Source organism: Myotis daubentonii, chromosome 11, assembly GCF_963259705.1.
Source record: "Myotis daubentonii chromosome 11, mMyoDau2.1, whole genome shotgun sequence".
Classification (NCBI taxonomy): domain Eukaryota; kingdom Metazoa; phylum Chordata; class Mammalia; order Chiroptera; family Vespertilionidae; genus Myotis; species Myotis daubentonii.
Genome location: NC_081850.1, coordinates 75,513,582 through 75,534,305, shown reverse-complemented (window position 1 = coordinate 75,534,305; position 20,724 = coordinate 75,513,582). Strand labels below are relative to the sequence as shown.

Sequence of the window (20,724 nt, the reverse complement as noted above, 5' to 3'; positions counted from 1 at the left end):
GTGAAAGGGGCAGGGATGCCATGGTGAGGCACAGGCTGAGTCCTGGCACCAGAGCCAGGCGGTCGCCGTGTCGGCTGGAGCTCAGTGCGGGACCGAATCTTCTGAGCGTTACCGGCAGCTCTAAGGGGGCCCAGACGGTGGGGAACCCGAAGCCAGGCCAGTGAGGAGAGGAGAGGACACCGTCAGGCCTGATGCTCCAGGGAGGCCGATCCTGTCCACTCTTGTTCACTGTGGCCCCACTGGGCCAGCACACGGACGGTCAGCAGAGGGGGGCCCTGGCCCTGGAAGAGGAGGCTGGAAGGTGACCACACGTATTCTCAGCGCTGCACGGGGGAGCGGCAGAGAGGTGGGGTGAGGTGCAGAGGGGAGCTGCCCTCCTCTGGGGGGATCCGAGGAAGGGCCAGCAGAGCTGGGTGGGAGCGCCAGGCAGGCGGCCATGTGTCGGGGAGCTGGGGGGTGGGTGTTCTGTGTGGGGTACAAAGCTGACCTGTGGGACCACTAAATCCCCTTCTAATTCTATAGCATTCATTTCGACTCCTTATCTGGGCAGCCTTTTCATGTTTTAAAATATCTAGAGGTTTGCCAAACATAATTCTTAAAATCAATGGCACACGTTTTTCATGTGCTCCAAACGCACGTTCATCAATCACCCCCATCCTGGCTCCTCGTGGGGGAGCCAGGCCTCCCCGCCCTCCCTCCCTCCCAGCTGAAGCCAGTATTTTGTCTTCACTGCTCTGTGCACAGAGGCTGATGCGTGTTCTACATTGTCTACTGCTGAGTCCTCTCAGGATGACACGGGATGGGCGGGGGTGGGGGGGTGGGGAGGGGAGACAGCCGAGTGAGGTCCCTGGCCTCAGGGAGCCACTGTCCGGGGCTGCATCTTCCTCTCCAACCTGCCCTCCAGGCAGCCTGGGGTTCCCAGGAGGCTCTCACCCGACAGGCCTGACTGAGTGGTCACGACCCAGAGTCAGGGACAGAGCCTGTCCTTTCCTCACGGGCCAAAGCAGTTTTCCCGGGCACAGGGCAGTCCCTCGACTCCCCTGTGACACAGCAGAGGCCCCCCCCCCCCCCCGCCTCCAAGCTCAGAGGTATCCCGACCTGTCCCCAGCCCCGTTCTAGAGAAAGAAGGAAACCCAAATGTACTGATCCCAGACGAGGTAACCCTCAACACGGTTACTTGCAGGTTGTTATTAGGGAAACTGAGGCTCAGAGCAATGATGGAGCCAGGATTTGAATCCGAGGCCAGCTTGGGCGGGGGGGGGGGTGCGCATGCTGGGGAGGTGGCGGGGAGGACGGGCTGGGGGTCAACAGCAGGTGGCAGAGGCGCGGCCAGCAGGTGCCTCAGCTCTCAGAGCCTTGGTGAGCCTGTCTGCAAAATGAGGACAACACAGCACTCTCTCAGGGCCGCTGTGGGGCGAGAGGAAACGTGACCGACAGGCGGCGGAGCGCCTGGTGCGGTGAGGGGCGCGTGCCAGGCCGGTTTCCTTCCAGTACCAGCACAGTGTTTCCTAATTTTGCTTTTCAAATTTGTTTTTGGTGGCAGTTTGAACAAAACGCTGATCCGCGCACCGAGCGAGCGACCTACAGCAGATGAAAGCGAGGAAGTGCCGCGGGCTCCGTCGCACCATTAGCATTCTCCTAAACAAACGCGCTTCGGCAGAGCTGTAATTAAGCAGGCCTGTAATTAAGAGTATGCCCTTTATCATAACGATCATGCTTAAAGATGGCGTGTTGCGTGGAACGCTGTTATTAATGCTGTAATCCCCAACTGAAGTGCGCCTGCATAGGAATCAGCGTGTCAGGCCTGTCACCGGAGTGTTTGTAAAATACATTAAAGAAAAAAACAGGAAACAATGAGCTCATGCAACTGTTCTCTTTTCAGCCAGGCACCCGAGTGCAGAGGCCTGGGAGCGCTCCCGGGACCTGCGAGGTTTAGACAAATAGAGCTCGGAGCTGCTCCTGCAGGGATGCCACCCCCAAGTCGCAGAAGGAGAAGGTGGGGGATTTCCTTCCCAACCGCCCCGAACACCGGTGCCGTGCGCGGGGAGTGGCCGCCTGCACGCGCGTCTGTTGGACATGAACTCGGGCTCCTGCTGGCACAGGCAGCTGGGCCATGCCCCGCGGGGACTTCGCCGGGCAACGGGGTGGGGTGACAGCCCCTGCGTCCTCCTCCGAGGGGAACGATCACGCTACTTGCCCAGGCAGCCCCCCAGCCGCCCCTGAACTTCCCGCCAGCACACACCGGGGACGGCTGCGGGCGCCCGAGCCCAGCTCACCAACTGCCACGGGCTCCAGCCCAGGGCCACCCCATAGCCTTGGGCACCCACCGTCGCCCAGGGCCGCCAACCCCTTTCCTCACTGGTGTCTCCACCACCACCAAGCCTCCAAGCAACACAGCATTAATTTCAACATGCCTGACAGTCACAAAATCATGTGGTAGGAAATGTAAAATTAAAAAAAAAAAAGACTCCATTTCCAGCTCCTGGGTCGTTGTCTGCTCCGTTGCCGAGGGTGTGACGTGAGCTCGGGTCACGGTGCCTGCGAGGCGGCGGGAGCACGGGGCCCTGGCAGGCAGTCCTCAGCGTAAAACCACACGCTGGGAGGTGGGCCTGTGGGTCTGTGAGCTGCCGGGCTCGGGGGTCAATAACCAGCCACCGGCCCCTCCCCTCGCCTACTCCGTTCCAGTCCTTCACAATTCGTGCGGGAAAATGCCAACGACTCAAGATCTCAAGGCCATTTCTCGAAACGCACTTGCAAACCAGAACGCCGTGCTCTGCATCCTTGGTGACTTCACGCTGGGGGTTCTCTCTGGGAGATGTTTGTAGACGCCTCCAGAGCTGTCTGCTCGCTGACGTTCCAACTGAGTCCACACAGGCCAACGACTTCCTTCTGGGCCCACAGCGATCGGTGTTGTCATGTCACTCGTAAGCCCAGAGGAGAGACCCGTCAGCCGAGGGAGCCCCACATGTGGGAGGCGGCCCCGGGGGAGGAGGGAGCGGGCACGGGTCAGACACGCGTGAGCTCGGCCACGCGTGGGCTCTGGGTGAGTGCTTAGCCTCTGAGTTTCACGTGCAGGGCCCTCTGCCATTCTGCCGGGTGAGCCGCCCCCGAGAGGCCGGCACAGCCCGCCCGTGCAGGCACTGACACGCGGCAGCCACAGCCGAGCCTCAGTGCTCGCAGCGAGTGCCTGAATTCGGACCAGCTCTTCCGCCCCCTTTGACTTAGGACACACGTTTAATCTCTGAGCCTCCCTTTCCTCGACTGCAGAAGGAAGGGAATAATATCTGGGTTGCTGTGACATTTAGATGCGCTAGCAACACAAGGCTCAGGTATGAACTAACTGCTCAGTAACTGTCGTCATCGCCATCATTATTATACGACTGCACTAGAGGACAGTGCCTTTCTGAGGTAGCAGACCTTTTCTTTTTCCACCTTCTTTTACATAGAAACCTAAGTGCAGCCACATTAAATTACGTAGCCTATGGGCCTGAGTCCCAACCGAAAGGCACCTGGAGGCGCGGAAGCAAGGCCTGCCCGGGGGACCCGCTGGGTGCCGGACCGGCTCTCCCCTGGCACCTGCCATCCCCGTGGAGCAGGAGCAGCCCCAGGCGGGCCCAGGCTGCCCGACGTGCCCTGGAAACGAGCCCCCATGCAAAGTGAATAAACTGGAGTCAGGAGTGATTGCCAGGTCGGTCGAAGGGCCAGGCTCTTTAAGATAAAGGTGCCTTCACACCACCAAGGAAGGTTCTCCGAGCTTCTAGCTGGCAGTTAGGGAGTCCCCCCCTTTCACGTCCCCCCTTCCTGAGTCCCCCATCTCTACACAAAATGCCTGCCAGTAACCCCCTCCCACAGTCCCGCGTCCTGAGGGCGGGAGTCCAGTGAGCAGGGCCGGGCAGGGGCCCCACACTCAACGCCCACGAGGAGCTCCAAGTACACGAACAGGAACATCCTCGGCCACAGAAACGCTTTTTAAAACTCCCTAAGTACTGAATGGCCTGGAGCAGAGACCAAGTAAGGGAAGCCTGTGGTGGGAACAGCTCCCTACACGACAGGAAGAAGCCACCTGGAGGTGGAAGCGGACGGTGGAACCAGGAGGCTGAGGAGGTGAATGGCAGCCACTGGGCCTGAAGAAGTGAAGGAGCGACCCTGCGACCAGGGAGACACCCCGCGTGGCCAAGACGGTGTGCCCGCCGCAGGGACCTTGGGGGTTCACTCGCTTTCAAGTGCAGGTCTCTCTCCTTGTTAGCATTCCTTCCCTTTAAAACTTCCACCGCTGCCTGAAGCTTCCAGGTGACGTCCGAAGCCGCAGCCAGGCCCTCGCCGGCTGCCGGCAGGCTGTGGCCCGTTCCCCGCCTACCCTCCCCCCACGCCCTGCTCCCACCTGAGGACCCAGCTGCCCGACCTGCGCACCCTTTCCCGATGGGGCGCAGGAGTCCCTACACCAGACACACAGGTACACGCAGGTCCAGTGCCAAACCGCAAGATTTTCAAGAAACACTTCCCTGTGGAAATGGCTTCTCCTGAGAGCAGGGTGTCGCCTCCCAAAACCCAGCTCCATGGACACACTCTCCGGCCCACGGGGATACGGGGAACAGGGGCGGCTCCAGGCAGAACTGACGGCCGGCCGACGCCCACCCGATTTGGGAGAACCGGGCGCGTGCGTCCTTCTGCCTAGTTGCTGTGTCTATGAAGTGCAGTGCCGCACATTACCCAGATTTCAGATTGAATATTAACCTTTAAAGGGCATGTCACAAAAATGCATTCTCTAAACACTGGTCTTCAGCTCGCTGTGCAAGTCCGCGGTGGAAACGGGGTGAGCTGCCGCCCGTCTGCCTGCACCTGTCACGGCATCGCCCGCCACCTGACAGTAATTCCAACCGAGCCCAGCAGTCCCACCGACGAACAATTCAGCCATCCACTCTAACCGCCTCGCCGCGCAGCCTGAAGGGGTAACAATAGCGCCTGCTGATGCCACCCTCGCTTCCGGCGCCGATGAACTTTCAGGAGCTGAAAGGACGTGCTCGCAGATGACAGAGGTTTAGCCGGGGCTCTCTGAACCACCCAGGATAATAAGCACTTGTTCCTCTCCACAATGGGCACAGAAAAAAGAAATCCAGCTAATAATTGCTGCAATTATCTTGGAAAACATGCAGAGATTAATGGTGATTATGAAAATCTGTGTCATTGTTCCGAGAGCATCACTGATCGAGGGCGTCTGGACATGGCCGCTGCCAGGGAACCTCTCGCACCGAACTCCGCGTGGGCGCGGGGACGTGACCCTTTGGCTCTCTCCCCGGCAGTGTCGCCCCGTGTTTACGAAATTGTTTCCCATCAGCCCCGGCGCCCTGGCCTGCGTTTTGACTCTGCGCACCGGTGCCCTGCGAGGTTCCGGACGCCCCTAATGGGATGCGGGTGTCAGGGTGGTTCAAAGCCCCAAGTTCAACTTGTTATTTATTCAAATAATTAATTACTCTTGTAGCCATCGAGCAGTCTGTCATGACACGTTAATGACTTGATAGACTTCTATGAACTGGTGAACACAGAACAGCAGAGCGCTTTTATCGCCGTTTAATTTTAAAACGATCCTGTGTGAAATTATCTCGTCGTGAGTGATGGGAGCATAAAGAACAGACTCAGCAAAGCCCCTTTTGGATCATTGCTTTATTAATGGTAACGTCAGGGAAATGAAAAATGCTAACATTGTCATATTCCACTGCTGGGTGGAGATGAATGGTGGGGGGCGTGGGCGGGGGCCCGTGAGCCCGCTGCCAGGGGAGCGCAGCCCCTCCCGCGGGCTCAGGCCTCGCACACCCGCGGCTCCACAAAACCACCTCCACGCCCCGGCTCCCTTGAGTTTATGGCTCTCGATGTCTATTACTTTGTGCGTGTGGTCTTTCTTTCTTTTTTTTTTTTTACTTGAATTTTCCACTAGTGATATAAAGCACCTTCACGAAAACATTTCGCTTTATTGCTTTGAACATTAAACGTTATTAATCCAATAGAAAAACGTTAAAGATATTGCTGTCACCTTTAAATGTGAAATGATATTAGGTGCTAAAAAACGCTGGGGTAGGAGAAAAGATGTTCCCTTCGTTTCTTTTAAGCCTTGAGATAACTGTGCTGGGTTGATGACAAAATGGTATTTCTACACGGCTCACAGCACAACATCTGCTTAAAAGACACTTCCTGTTCAGCTATCCTTTTTTTTCATAGTGAAAATTGTTTCTCAATTGTTTTAATTACAAACTTGGGAATCTAGACAAACTGCTCCCTGGCAGTGTCGTTCTAAGACCAAGACACGACCTGAGGAGCCGAGTGCAGCTCTGCCCGTGGGCAACGGGCTGCTGAGCCCAAGCCCATGGGGCAGAGGCCGGGGCAGCGGGAAAGGCAGGGAGGCCTTGCTGCGCCCTCTCCGGAGAGGAAGGTGGGCTTCTCTTCCCTCACGCGCTTCCTGTGTCTGTCCTCCTGATTGCAGAGCGTTGCTGTCAGCCACTCGGACGGTCAAGCAGGGACCTGCAGCAACAGGGACCTGTCCCCACACCTCGCTGGCCACCAGGCCCTACGTCCCAGAGGGTGGTGGTGGCAGCTCACTTGTGTGAGCTCCTACTCTGTGTCGGCCCCTGGTCTGGGTGCTTTCCGTGTGTTGACATGATAATCCCACGGGGGGTGGGGTGGGGTGGGGAGGGATGTATCATCATCATCATCATCATCATCATCATCATCACCCCCATTTTACACACGACACTCGGCAAACCGCGGTCACGCGAGCTCCCGGGACACACAGCCACAGGAAGCAGAGGCAGAATCAAACCCCGGGATCCACTCCTGCCTGCGACTGCGGTGCCTGATTCTGTCCAGAGATCTCCCCGAAGCCTGTGCGCGCCCCCCTCCCCCCCCCACTGCCCGGCCCTGACACGGCTGCCGCTGCTCCTGGTGCACATGCCTCTGCCCATTCCCGAGGCCGCCCACGGAGAGGAGGACCTGGGAAGAAATGGGCGCCCGCAGCTGCTGCCACAGCAAAGTGCAGCACAGTGGACGCCTGGCCTGCGCTGGCACAGCTGAGGACACACGTGTGATGCAGTGGCCGTGGGGGTTACAAGTCCGAGGATAAATAGTCAAAGGACATGGGCCGGCCTGGGGCCTCCCTGGGGACTGCCTTCCTTATGCGGGAGACGCTGGGCCCACTGCCACGACTCTCACAGGGACAGCTCCAGCGAGTGGCAGCCCAGGGTCTGCCCCGGGCAGGGCGTGCTGGTCCCCGCACGGCGGGCAGCCTCAGCCACGCGACCGGAAGGAACTGTGCCAAGCCCAGAGACTGTGGGGTGTATCACAGATTCATCGGGGAGAGTGCTGGGGGCTCCTCAGAGAGACAGGTGGGCACCAGGGCAGCTGAGCCCCAGGGCAGGGACTACAGATACACAGGCAGGGAAAACACTGGTTTCAGGGAGCCCCGCAGGGAGCAGCCGGGCAGACACTCAACCGGCAGGGGCACGGCTGCTCAGCCGGGGCCACCCCTCTCCGGAGGCCAGCCCACCGAGAACCATCTGACCTGAGCCCTCTCACGGGAGAGCACTGTCCCGAGGGTGACGGGCTCCCTGTGGGAGAGGGGCCGTGGGACACGGCGTGCGAGTGGGCTCGGCCTTGGTTAGTGCCTTGAGGATGGATCCTCAACGCTGGCCCCACACCCTGGCAGACGCAGCCTCTCTCCCCGAAACACAGGCTCTTTAACCCCCAGGTGAGTCAGAATGGCCTGGGTGCTCGTTAAAAATGCAAACCACTAGCTCCACGCCTCGAGACTCCGCTGAGGAGCTCTGGCCAGCGGCGCACTCTGCCTGGCGTCAGAGGATCTCGTGGTCCAAGTCTCCTGGGTCCAGTCCCATGAAGCTGTCCTACACCAACAGGACTCTCCTTCCCCACAGGACGCCCGTAACCCACAGCACTTCCGGCGCCACCACCCTGCGAGGGGGCAGTTTCCAGGCAGACGGAGGCCAGCAGGGAGCGTGTCTGTGTAGCTCAGAGGCAGGCTCTTGGGGCTCCTCCGCCACCGCAGACCAGATGTTGGGAAACACCAGGGCCCAGCACAGGGGCACTCGGCTCACTGGCTATTGATCACTTATTATGTCCCCTGACCCTGGTGTCTCTTCGGTCCACGCCTTTTGTGGGCTGAGCCTCTAGGACTCACAGAAGGAGAGGAACCCTGGTCTGTCTGGCTCTCTCTGCAGCGGTTCTCAACCTGTGGGTTGTGACCCCTTTGGGGGTCAAACAACCCTTTCACAGGGGTCGCCTAAGACCATCCTGCAGATCAGATATTTACATGACGATTCATCACTGTAGCAACATGACAGTTATGAAGTAGCAACGAAAATAATTTTATGGTTGGGTCACCACATGAGGAGCTGTATTTAAAGGGCCAGGAGGTTGAGAACCGCTGCTCTACAGTGTTTTCCGAACACGCGCATGCTCTGCGTTTCTGTGGCTTCACCTCCAATAGCAGGAAAAAGGTAACACATTCAGGCACCTCACGACCGTCTTTTCTGGCATCCGACAGAAGGCACGGTCTCTCTCTGACTCACGTCGAGCCCGAGCCCGCCCTGCCCGGGGCTGAGGAGCACGCCTCCCGCCTGCGCCGGTCCTGACTTCGTCCGCTAGCCCTGCGCTTCCAGGAATGACTTCCAGCCACTGGAAATCTGCCCTGGATTATTTAAAGGGACCCTTTCGTCAGAACAAGAGGACACTCTCAGTGGAGCCTGGCAGCTTAAAAAGACACGGAGAGTGGTTTCTCCACTGAGGCTTTCGGGGCTACAGCACGAGGAGCGACGCACCGCCGGCCAGAACCAGGATGGGGGCCTTCGGGAAGCGCAAGGCCCCGAAGGAAACCAGAGGCCTCGTCTCCCCCCGCCGCCCCCCCCAAGGCAGTTGTATAACTTTACTGGACCATCAGCATCAGTTCTCGTCCACATGAACGGCCTGTCGATTTTTGAAGGTGGTGACCAACGCATACAGCTTGTCTGGTGAGTCTTCATCCTCATTAGTTTTCTGGACAAACGTACCCGGACACGATCTGGGACATTCCTTACTCCTTTGGCCCGGCCTGCTCTGTTGAGCCTGGTGTCCATGCGCACGTCCGGAGTCCCCATCTCTTCATGGCGACTTTCCGGGTCTCCTTGAGTGCCCGAGGGGCGCGCTTCCTGAACCCCACAGAGTGGATGCGCTTGTGAATGTAGACGTGTGCTCCCGGTCACCACCTCGCTGAGGGCGGAGCGGCCCTTCTTCTCGCCACCCTTCTTTGCGGGAGCCATCCTGCCTGGCAAGTTGGAAAGAAAGAGCGCGGGGTACTGTCCAGAGGCCTCTTCTTAAAAAACGCTTCCTTTAATGCCCCAGGGACTATTACATCAGCAAATAAACAAATACCCCAAAACAAAAGCCCAGCCGTCAGGGAGCAAACCCCGCAGGCAGCCAGCATGCAGCAGCTTAGCAACGAGATTTGTAAGAACCACCACGTGGTGAGCCCTCGGGAGCCTTGTAGCTCTCCCACGTGGCCAACACCCGTCACCTCCTGGGTCCTCGCTTCTACCTGTGCCCGTGGGGCCGACCCTGTTCCAGTTTCAAACTGACGACACCAGCAGAGGTCTACTGCTTGCCCAACACGACCCAACGGGTCACCAACAGAACCGGGTGTGGAATACGGGGCTCCCCTATTGACATAAATGCCATGTCATCGTTTACTGGGTCAGTGGAAAAGCCGTCGGGGCGAGGCCGGGACGGGACCCCAGAACCCCAAGTCCAAGGCTGCCGCTCGGCGAGAGGACGCTCAGAGCTGCTGGCCCGGGGTCTCGGAGGACACGGGTCATTAGCAGCAGCTCGGGCTTCCCTGCAGAAGAATTTCCAAGCTGTCTTCGACAGGCACACTCTGAGAGCGCGCCCTTTCGGGGTAAACTGTTGTTTCGGTGGTGGTGGTGGTGGGGCCAGCCTGATGCCCGGGCTCTCCGCTTGCTCGCTCCCACAGGCTGGCAAGTGCCAAGTAGTGCTTTCACTTTCACCTGAGGCTGCGGGAACACAGGCGGCCTCCAGGTTCCCCTAAACCGGTGCTGCTTCAGCCCCTCCTCTTCCCAGGGGTGTCTGAGGATGAGATGCAGAGGAGGCAGGAGTCGAGGGAGCCGTGTCCTTATGCCTAAAATAGGCTGTTCTTGGTTCTTGAGAATGAAACCCTGAAGGTCATGACGCAGCTTAATCTGTCGTTTTGTCATCAGTGAAACCGGGAAGCCGAGAGCGGGATGCCTGGTCGGCCAGCAAGCCCAACAGACACAGCACCCGAAGTTCAGCCCGACTGGGCTACTCCCCGCTTTCCTCCCATAAAAGCAGTAACTGTCTCAAAGTGACTGTTTCTGTAAAAACCTGACCCCGGTGCTGGGAGGGGCGGGCGTCACAGAGGCCCAAGAGAAGGCAGGGGTGGCCGGGAGGGTGCGGAGGAGTCTGGGATCAGTGACAGGTGGAATGTGGCCGGAGCGGCTGGACGCTGCTCTGCGTGGGAGTGAGCCCGGCCAGCGTGGCATCGCGAGTGGGGACGCGCGGCGTGGGGCAGCCAGACGGTCGGCGCCTCTGGGAAGAGCTGGCGGACTGTGTGAGGACGGAGGCAGGAGGACGGGGCTCTCTCTGGTTCAGGAGAAGCTGGGAGCCGGGGCCCCTTCCAGGAGGGAAGGGGGTTAGAGAATCTGTAGGCCTTTTCCCCCATTTGCACAAGGGGGTGCTGAGAGGCGGCGAGCCCGTGCACTGCAGGTGCGGCGGCACCGACAGCCCCAGGAGCGCGAGGAACAGGGGCGCAGGCTGGGGTTCAGCGCAGATGAAACGGCTTCTGCCGGGAGACGAGACGGTGCCTCTGCAAACCTCAGTTCCCGGGAGGAGAGGAACCTCCGAGCCGAGCTGTGGTGGCCGAGGAGCCGCGGGTCCTGTTTCTCCCCGGCTCTCAGCGGCTCCTGCCAACGTGCGGAGCCTCCCGAGGTGGGGACCGGGAGGGGCAAACCTGAGCCGGGCCAGGCGTGCCCACAGCCTGATGAGAGGAACCCTGGTCTCCGCCCAATTCCCTTTTACATGAACAAACTCACCGTTAAAATTATTAACCGATGTAAACGCGGAGGAATTTATTCTAGTGACAAAATTCATTTAAATAACTTATACATGACGTTGATTTTTATTTATAGATCATTAGTTCTACAAGTTCATCAAAATGTTTCACTTTTATATTACCACATTTTTGTGGGAGAAATATGTGCTAAAGAGCCGTTTTAAAATCTGGGCCTTTGGGGCTATCTGGGGAATTATCCTTCGGAAACATTTATGGCCCATGACCGGCTTGGGAAGAGACTCTCAAGACGGCTTATCAAAGCTCATTGTTCTAAAATCTCTCACGACAGCAAAGCCCGTAACATGGAGCATTAGAGGCTCAACATTTCACCCCCACCCCGCCCCCAATTATTCAGCCGGGTTCTGTGGGGATGATGGTGGAAACCAACCCAGCTTACATCCCCAGCCACTGCAAACATCCGTGCTCTGAAAGCCCTTTGGCACACCTGAAACTAATATAAAAAAAGTGTTGAATGCAAACTGTAACCGAAAAATTAAAAAAAAATTCCTTTGGCTGTGACCAGTCCAGTGGCCAGTCCTGGGCCACTGCGGCTCTCGCCGTTACAGAGACTGGGGGCCAGAGAGCAGCTGTGGAGTTGGGAAAAGTGCCCAAACAGGGAAATTTCTGCCAAGGGAAAAACATCTACTTTGCCCCACTGGGCTTTCACCTGGGGAGGCGGGGGGGGGGGGGGGGGGGGGGAAGAGGCTGCAGCAACTTGCGGAGCGCGGCAAGCTGGTGTAATATTTAAGAGAACAAAGTGCAGGCGGTCGTGGAACCTTTGTAGTTGAGGGACCGAGGGGCAGAGCAAACACATTTTAACAGCCAAGCCCCTCCTTTCACACATGTGTAAAGCCTCTGGAATTTCACTGGAAAAACGTTATTTCGAAAGTAATCTTTGAAGTTTGAAAATTAAAGCAGGAAGGCTGTTTCTCAGTAGAGAGGTTTCAAACTGCTGAAGGGGCAAAGGAAGGCGCTAATGGGCGCTAAGTGGCCCCGCGTGGGGGGATGGGCTCTGAGGTCCCACTCGTTCCCTCAGGTTCTCCCGATGGTTCAGGAGCTATTCCTTCTCTCTCGGGGCCCTTTGCCCTGCCAGCGCCCGATGAACCCTCACCCGGGCCTGGATGGAAACCAAGTTTGTCAATGACAATTCAGAGAAAAGGGGAGCTGTGTGTGTGTGTCTGATGTGTGCATGTGCACGTGTGTAATGCATGCATGTGTGTGATGTGTGCACGTGTGACGTGTGTGTGATGTAGGCACATGTGATATGTGCACTTTGCCATGTGTGTGATGTGTGCACATATGATGTGTGAATAGGTGGCACAGCAACAAGAAACCACATGAGCCTCGTAGGTGAGCAGGGGCCAAGCCTGTGTGACCCACCAGCTCCCCCACCGAACCCGGGACGCGAGGCCCAGTGGGGAATGGGGTTCTTTCAAAGCCCGAGCAGGCAGGGCGGAAACAGCCACTGCAATGTCCAAGCTCAAGGCTGCAGATAGAGCTCCGGCCTGGGAACGCAGAGGCGGCTCTCTGCTGGGGTTTGTGCGTATGACGCCAGCACAGACAGAACCGATGCTCAATGGGATCGCGCTGAGTTGAAGACATGGGATTGTCATCCTCACGCATCTCACCTGACAAGGCACTTCGGAGTCTTTCCCACAGCCCCGCCTGACAGAGGCTAACCTGAAGCTCCAAGGAGGGGAGTGACTTGTCTTAGGGGAGACCTGGGACTTGACTCCAGGGCATTTAGAATGAAGCCACATTGTCCTACAGCCACACCCGACATTAGCAGGCCACGGCCCAGACAAAGGCCTGTCCTGCAATGTGCAGAAACGGCTGGAAAAGAGCGGCCTGTGAACTTGCTGAGCCCTTCGCAGTTCTTTTCTTTTTGGCATCAGTTAGCAATTACCCTTGAACTTCCCTTCTCCCTCCCCCCAAGGTATTCCAATTACTGTTCCAATTACTTCAGCCAAGAAGCTCACCCAAACCCTATTCACCCCCTCCCCCCCGCCCTGCACCCCACACGCAAACACACCCGGCAGAGCACAGGCAGGGGACCGGCTGGGACACTGTCCGTCACTAACCGCACAGGAGGCTGCACCGCGGGGCCGGGCGCGACATTCGGGACATAACGCATTTCCAGGACAGCCAGCTGCCCCAAACCGCCGAGCAGGCTGTGCGCCCAGGGCCTCGGGCCACCCGTGCAGCGAGGGCTGGCGAGGAGATGCCTGGAGGGAAAGCACTCCCACGGCCAGGGGCAGGGCCTGTCTTTGCCTTTTGTGGCCCAGAGCCACCCAGAGGACCAGCCAGGAGCAGGGCTCAGGGCAAACAAAGGAATGGCTGAAAGGCCGTGCTGGCTTCCATGTTTACAATGCTTGCTCTACTTGGGGGCCCTGGCTGTGTGTCCATGTGTGGCCGGCATGTGTGTGCGGCCACACGGGTGTACATGCATGTGTATGCGCACACAGGAAATGAAGATCCTCCAGGGCACTTGGTAATCTCTCCCCTCTGCTGGCCACGCCCCTGACGAGGCCTGAGGGGCTGACCCTGCCTCCCACTCGTGCTGGGCGCTGCTGGGAATGGGTTTTCCATACAAACCCACATAACTAGTAGGAGGGCTGAGGAACGAAACCGTGACTTTCCTCACAGCCAAACCCGCATCCAGGTGTCCTCAATCAGCCAAGCTGCACGGAATTTACCCGGGGACTCGGCCAACAGCGGGATCCAGTGCAGGCTCACCTCATCTGCTCTTTATATGCCACCGGGCTTTCCACTGTCTCCCCCTGACCACAGGCTAAGTTCCTGCGTATCTTTCAGCTAAATCAAAAGATAAATAAACCCTTCCAAAGGACACGCGTCTTGGGCGCCCAGCCCAGGCCTCCTGTGTCCTCTCTTCCTACCCGTGGGAGGCGAGGGCCGAGGCCTGACCCACCTCAGAGCTCCCCGGGGCCTTTGCTCCTTTCTCTGCCTCCTGCCCTCAGTGTTGGAACGCCCACTACCCATGGGGCTGGGGTACAGGCTTGGTTGAACCCACTCTTCACAGAGCCTTGCTCTGCTGGAGCTCCAGGGTCCTCCGGGGAGCACTAAGGGACGGAGGTGCAGCTGGCTCTCAGGACCCCCCTCAGCAGGCTCACCGGAGGTGGCAGAGGGGGGTGTCCCCCTGGCTGCTCCCAGCCCACGCTGTGCAGTGGGGCACCTTCCACGGGCCCGGCCACTGCAGCCTCACCCCCCTGAACTTCACTGTACCTTCCAGGCTTTCCCGCCTCCATTTATTTCCACAACTGAGGAAAGCAAGACCCAGATGGTGAAGGGCCTGGCTCCTGATCAGGTCTGGGGTGAAAGGCAGAGGGAGGACACTCAGCTTCCCGTCCTCTTGTTCCTCTTCTAAGCTCTGCCCTTCCAGAGACGCAAAGATGTCACCAGTGAGGAGCCAGCTGCACCCGAGCGCAGACGAAGGCATTTCTGCCCAGTGGTGCCCCACTGTCACCTGGGGCCTTGTCATCAGTGGGAGAAGGCCAGAGCGTTGAGACGCGCCTGCCTTAGTGCTCCCCATTCCAGGCTGAGGGGCGCAGCTGGTCTTCACCCACAGGGCCCACAGGATGCCCCGGGAACCCCTCCGCTGCCCTACCCCCCTTGATCCCCGGTGCCATTTCTCCTGCTCGGGCAAGGGACAAGTGCCCTCAGCCTGGCCCACACACTGGACCACAGGGCGTGGAGGTCAAGGGCAGATGCCGGGCCAGCTGCCTGTGCTGTGTGACTCTGGGTAAATGAACTGAGCTCTCTGTGCTTTCATTCCGCACCTGCAAGCGGGGGTTGATGCTGCCTACACTCTTGGGGGTGTTATGTGTAGAAGGGATGGTTTGCGTGAAGAGCTAGAACAGGGGCTGAGACTATAAATGCTTCGCATTTGTTTTGTTATTAACATAATAGAAATGACCAATGTGCGTCTGGAAACCCTGTCTCTGCCCTCCCCCACCCCCCAACCCTATACTCAGCAATTTCCTGTACATAATCCTCCCCAGGGTGGGGGTGGGACTGGGAGGGAGGTGGCCCTGAATCAGGAGGCTGTGACATGACAAATAAGCTGCAGGCTGACGTGTCGCCGAGACATATTGGAGTTTACTCTGTCGCTGGGGCTTGCCATCTGTGCCGCGCGCGGGGGCTGGCTTCCCAGGCTGCCGAGGGGGCCAGGGCAGGTCCACCCGGCCCCGGACAGATCTGCAAGCTCAGCCGGCCATCAGTTAGGCTGTCTAATGAGAGGAAATGGGCTGCGCCCCCCGCCTCCCTGGGAGCCAGGCCTTCCTTCCCAGGGTGGCCGGGGCCTTCGCTCTACACAGTGCGGGAGCCAGCAGTGCGCCTTGCCCGGCGAGCCTCCCTGCCCCTGCTTCTCCGCAGCCGCGTGGTGGCCCCGCGGTCCCAGAGGAGAGGTCAGGTGATATGAACTTGACGGCAGAGCCCTCAGAGTCGTCCCTGATTCACAGTAGGATGCTGGGGCACAGGGTGATGGGGCCAGCCCTTCCCTCGGGGGCGTACAGTCTAGGGAGGTGGGAGAAACTTACAGCAGGAGCAGACCGTGTGAGCGGCGACGGTGGAATTCTGTGGAAGGCACAACGCAGGCGCCCAGGGGCCGCTGCCATGACTTACTGTGGTGAAATGCTTGCCGCTCCTCCCTCAGCTGGGGCCCCGCGGCCCTGCCAAGTGCCCGAGAGCCATGGGACCAGAACATTATAGAACTTAAGGCCCAAAACACAACCTGGACCAAAAGGGGGCATTTCACCTTGAGGAAGAGTAAAATACAGTCATACACCTTCATGGCCTGCCTAACGCTACAATGAAACAAACAAAACTGATGCTCAGAAATGATAATGACATTAGAAGAAATTGACAAACCAGCAAGAGCTACCATTCTTTGGTCAAGTAGGACGAATGAATGCATATCTATCTATCTATCTATCTATCTATCTATCTATCTATCTAAAGAGGTAATATGCAAATTAGGCCAGGACGCCTTAACAGGTCACGACTGGACAGGAGGAGGTTGCGTGCGTGCAGGTAAGGCCCGGAGCGGAGACGGAGACAGGGGTGCCTCCTCGCACGGCGGGAGGCAGGGCGCCTCCTTGAGCAATTTCAATTGCGTGCTGGGCCTCTAATATGGATATGAACATAAATATATTCATCAATCCTACTTGATCAAAGAATGGTAGAGTGAGTGTGTGTGTGTATCTCAAACATTATACCTTCCAGAAAGAAGAAATATTTTCCGGGTCAAGGGAACATTGACAAAAACTGATCACACAGTAGACCATGAAAGTCTAAATACATTTTTAAAAAATAAAAAATTATACAGGTCACATTCTCTGACCACCAAGTAATAACATTAAAAATTAATAAGAAAAGGTTAAATAAAATCTATCTCAATCATTCGGAAAAAGTATTTTTAACACTTGAGCCAGAGAGACAATCAATACTAAAATTACTACATTTTATAAATGTGAGTCCTATATATAATACCATAAAAATACACAAATATATATGTGTATATATGTAGCTTTAAATACTTGTATTCAAAAGCAAAAAAACCTGAAAACAAATGAGGTGACCACTCAACCCAAGAAGATTTAAAAACAAAATAAACAAAACCAAATTAGAAAAAAGGAACTAAAGATATAATTAAATAATGAAATATAGAACAAAAGCCTAATGCCTTTATACATAAATAAAAAACTGGTCATTTGAAAAGATAAATAAAACAAATCCTTAACAAGGATAACCAAGAAAAGGGAGAAAAAAACAATAACATTAGGGATATATTTGACCATAGGTATATTAATTTTAAAATTAAAAACTCTTAGACATAATTTTATACCACTAAAGTTTAAAATTTAAATGAAAAGGCTGACTTTTCTTTCAAAAACAAAAATGACAAAATTGACTCAAGAAAAAACAGAAAGCCTGAAAGAAAACCGGTCACTGAGAAAGAAGTGGACACTCCTGTCCCTCCCCCGGAGTCCCCCAGCTCCACGTGCTCCCAGGGCTCAGCTTTCACAGGGATGTTTTTTCATTTTCTTTCCCCTCCAAGGAATAGAAATGACAATACTTCAAAAATGTCCTTACATTTGAAAGAAAAACCTCTGATTTTTAGATCTGTCAAAAACAATATCTCGATAAGCATTAAGCCCAGTTTCACTTATATAAAACACCTAACTTTACAGCAGCTTAAAATCAAGTACTTAATTTAAAGAATAATGTGCCAGAGTAAAGTAGGATTTATTTCATAAGTATAACAATAAATTTCTAAGTGCTAAATTATCAAAATAAAATGTGTCATATTAATAAGCTAAGAAAGAAAGAATACAAGATGCTGAAGTTATTTTTGTATGAGATGAGGAGAGAACTCCTGGTCATGCACAACAGTGTGGTCACTGAGGGAGGGCGAGGAGGAGGCAGAGGGAATAGAGGGGATAAATGGTGATGGAAAAAACAAAATAAAAATAAATAAAAATTAATTAATTAATTACAAGCAGTGCCTGAGTTTAATTTTTAAAAGACTCCCAGGAAATAGGAGTAGGGGAATACTTTCTTTAGCATGACCAGGCTCTCTGTTCTCAGTTACCAGCCTCCCTCAGACCTGACTGCAGGACACCAGGAACATCCCACTGAAGTCACGAACCAGATAAGAATGCAAGCTATTGTCACTACCGTTTGCTGGTTTGTCTATAAAGCAGGAAAAAGAAACGAGGACCACTGCTATCAAAGAGATAAAACTGTATTTGCAGGTGACATTGTTGTCTACTGAGAAAACGCAAGTAAATCAATTGGAAGCTACTGAAATAGCAAATGCAGAGAGGTGGCCACTTACAACATGAATATTCAAAATCCAACTACATATATGCATTTATATACAATTACATACATACACAATTCCAAGTTAAAAAGAATGGACAAAGAAAAAGGAAAAACATTTAAATCTAGGAATGAATAATATTTTACTGAATGATAAAGAGGGACATTTGAATAAATGGAGAGTCACTTTACATTTCTAGAAGGAAAGACCAAGTATTTTAAAGATGACCATTCTCCCCAAATTAAGTTATAACTTCAATAATTTCTCAAAATTTTGAAAGTATTTTCCGTGAAACTTAGAGTGATTCTAAATATCAACTGGGTAAACAATTGAACTAGAATTACCAGAAACATTTTGAAAAACAACTATAAAGGATAGTAAGACCGGATATCAAAATTAAAAATATTCCTCCCACTAGAATATGCATTTGAGTCAAAGGAACAGGACACACATCACAAAATATATCATCGCAGATAATAGGCGGCTAATAATATTGTTTTCAAAGGAAAGATTATGTAGTAAGTGGTGCTGGGACAATAAAAAATAATTTGGAAAAACAGATCCTTATGTTATACATCCAAACAAATTACAGATGAATTTTAGATTAAAATGTTAAAAACAGGAAAAAAAAGATTCCAGAATATGCCATGAGATAGAGGAGACCTTTCTGAAATGCGATGGCAAAGGCCCAAAACAGAAAGAAAAGCAAAATTAAAGGCCGAACTACAAACTGGCAAAAAGCAGTAACTTGAGAACAAAAGCAGCCCCTTTCCGCAAGGAGCTGCCATAAAAAAGCCAGACTCACGGAGACGCAGGGAGAGGGGGCGAGTGGCCAACCGCGGGGAAGTGGGCCTCAGTGTCGTCAAGGGATGTAAACTAACAATACGATGCCATCTCATCTTCCCGATGGACAAGGATTTTACAGAATAATAGTAAGTTAGTACGGAAAGATCAAGTATTTTAAAGGAGAAACCCCTTTTGCTCATGTGGAAGTGTAAACGGATTCAACCATTTTGGTGATCAGTTTGTTATTTTATATCAAAATGCTTAAAAATTCACACTTATCCTAAGGAACAAAGGTTTACCTAAAGGAATGGTCAGCAATGTATGACATTTAGAAGTGATGATAATGTAAGTATCCAGTCACAGAGGACTGGTTAGATAAAGTACACTGTATCCGTGAGGAAGATTATACAAACACTGACTTCCCCAACCCTAACCCTTAACCCGCCCCCCACCCCAAGACTTGAATGACAAGAAGAAAGCAGTGTGACCAGGTCTCAAAACAGAATTACATTCTCAGGGACAAAAAGGAGCAAGTTCCATACACGCAACAACATGGACGAATCTCAAAGCCGCTGCGCTGAGGGACACACAGGCTGCACGCCAGGTGAGTCCACTCATGAGACATGAAACCCAACTGGCCGCCAGGGACGGGGCAGGACTGGAAATGGCTGGAAGCAGAAAAGAGAATGCTTGGGGCGACGGGAAAACTCTGTCTGACTTCTGGTGGGGGATACATGACATTTATCATGTAATTCGGCATTAACAAAATTCATTGCACTACACACATTAAAAGGATGAATTTGATTGTGTGTAAATTACACCTCAATAAATCTGACAGATGGATGATTCGGTAGGAATATACTTTTACATATAAATATAGATGGTATAGAAAAAAGTTGAAACGATTACCTTAAAATACTGTTTCTCTAGAGGTAATGGGATTGAGAATGATATTAATTTTCTTCTCTATACTTTGATGTATTTTCCAATTTTTCTACAATGAATATGTTTCTTTTCTAACTCAGAAAAGTTTGTGTCTGTTTTTGATAAAGAAAAATATAGCAATGTATTGTTCTGTCTAGCAAAACTTGTTTTAAAGGTTCTATAGCAGTGATGGCGAACCTATGACACGCGTGTCAGAGGTGACACGCGAACTCATTTTTTTGGTTGATTTTTCTTTGTTAAATGGCATTGAAATATATAAAATAAATATCAAAAATATAAGTCTTTGTTTTACTACGGTTGCAAATATCAAAAAATTTCTATATGTGACACGGCCCCAGAGTTAAGTTAGGGTTTTTCAAAGCGCTGACACGCCGAGCTCAAAAGGTTCGCCATCACTGCTCTATAGGAACCGCCAAGTCCTAGCAGCCTGGGCAGAGCTTTCTGGAGCTCTCGTTCCACCAGCAGGGTGCCCAGCGAGGGGCCCAGCGAGGGTGCCCAGCGAGGGGCCCAGTGGGGGGCCCGGCTCCCAGCAGGTGCTCAGAGGGCGGCCAGGACAGCACAGCCCAACAGTTTCCTTTTGCAGCTGAGAAAACCGAGTTCCAGGGCGAGGCGGTGACTTTCTTGAGTTTGGAGGTGATCAAATGAGCCTTAAATCCCAGAGGGAGCACCCCTGAAACCCCCGAGGTGACCCCTACTGTCCAGGGGAAGTCAAGCTCCTGATAACAGAGATAAGCTACAGACACCACAGGTCAACGTTTCCCGCACTTAGGACAGTGCCGCATCCCAGCTTCCCTTGTTTTTTTTCCAGTATAATTGCTGACTTTATATTTTTCTTTACAACTGAGACTTACTTTTTAAAACTCAAAATTACCACACCTGTGAGAGCCTGACGTCATGCACTGCCATGGGAAGGTGGGGGCCTCCTGGGGAAGGCGGGGGGCTCCTGGGGGAGGCGGGAGGCTCCTGGGGAAGGGGGGGCCTCCTGGGGAAGGCGGGGGCCTCCTGGGGAAGGTGGGGGCCTCCTGGGGAA

General features: G+C 54.0%; 1 protein-coding gene and 1 pseudogene across 2 annotated transcripts in view; both read right to left on the bottom strand.

The window, feature by feature from the left end:
* Positions 1 to 20,724, bottom strand: part of MVB12B (multivesicular body subunit 12B) — a 141,722-nt gene that overhangs the window by 22,715 nt on the left and 98,283 nt on the right. The window lies entirely within an intron of this gene.
* LOC132212825 (large ribosomal subunit protein eL31-like) lies at positions 8,944 to 9,299 on the bottom strand (annotated as a pseudogene).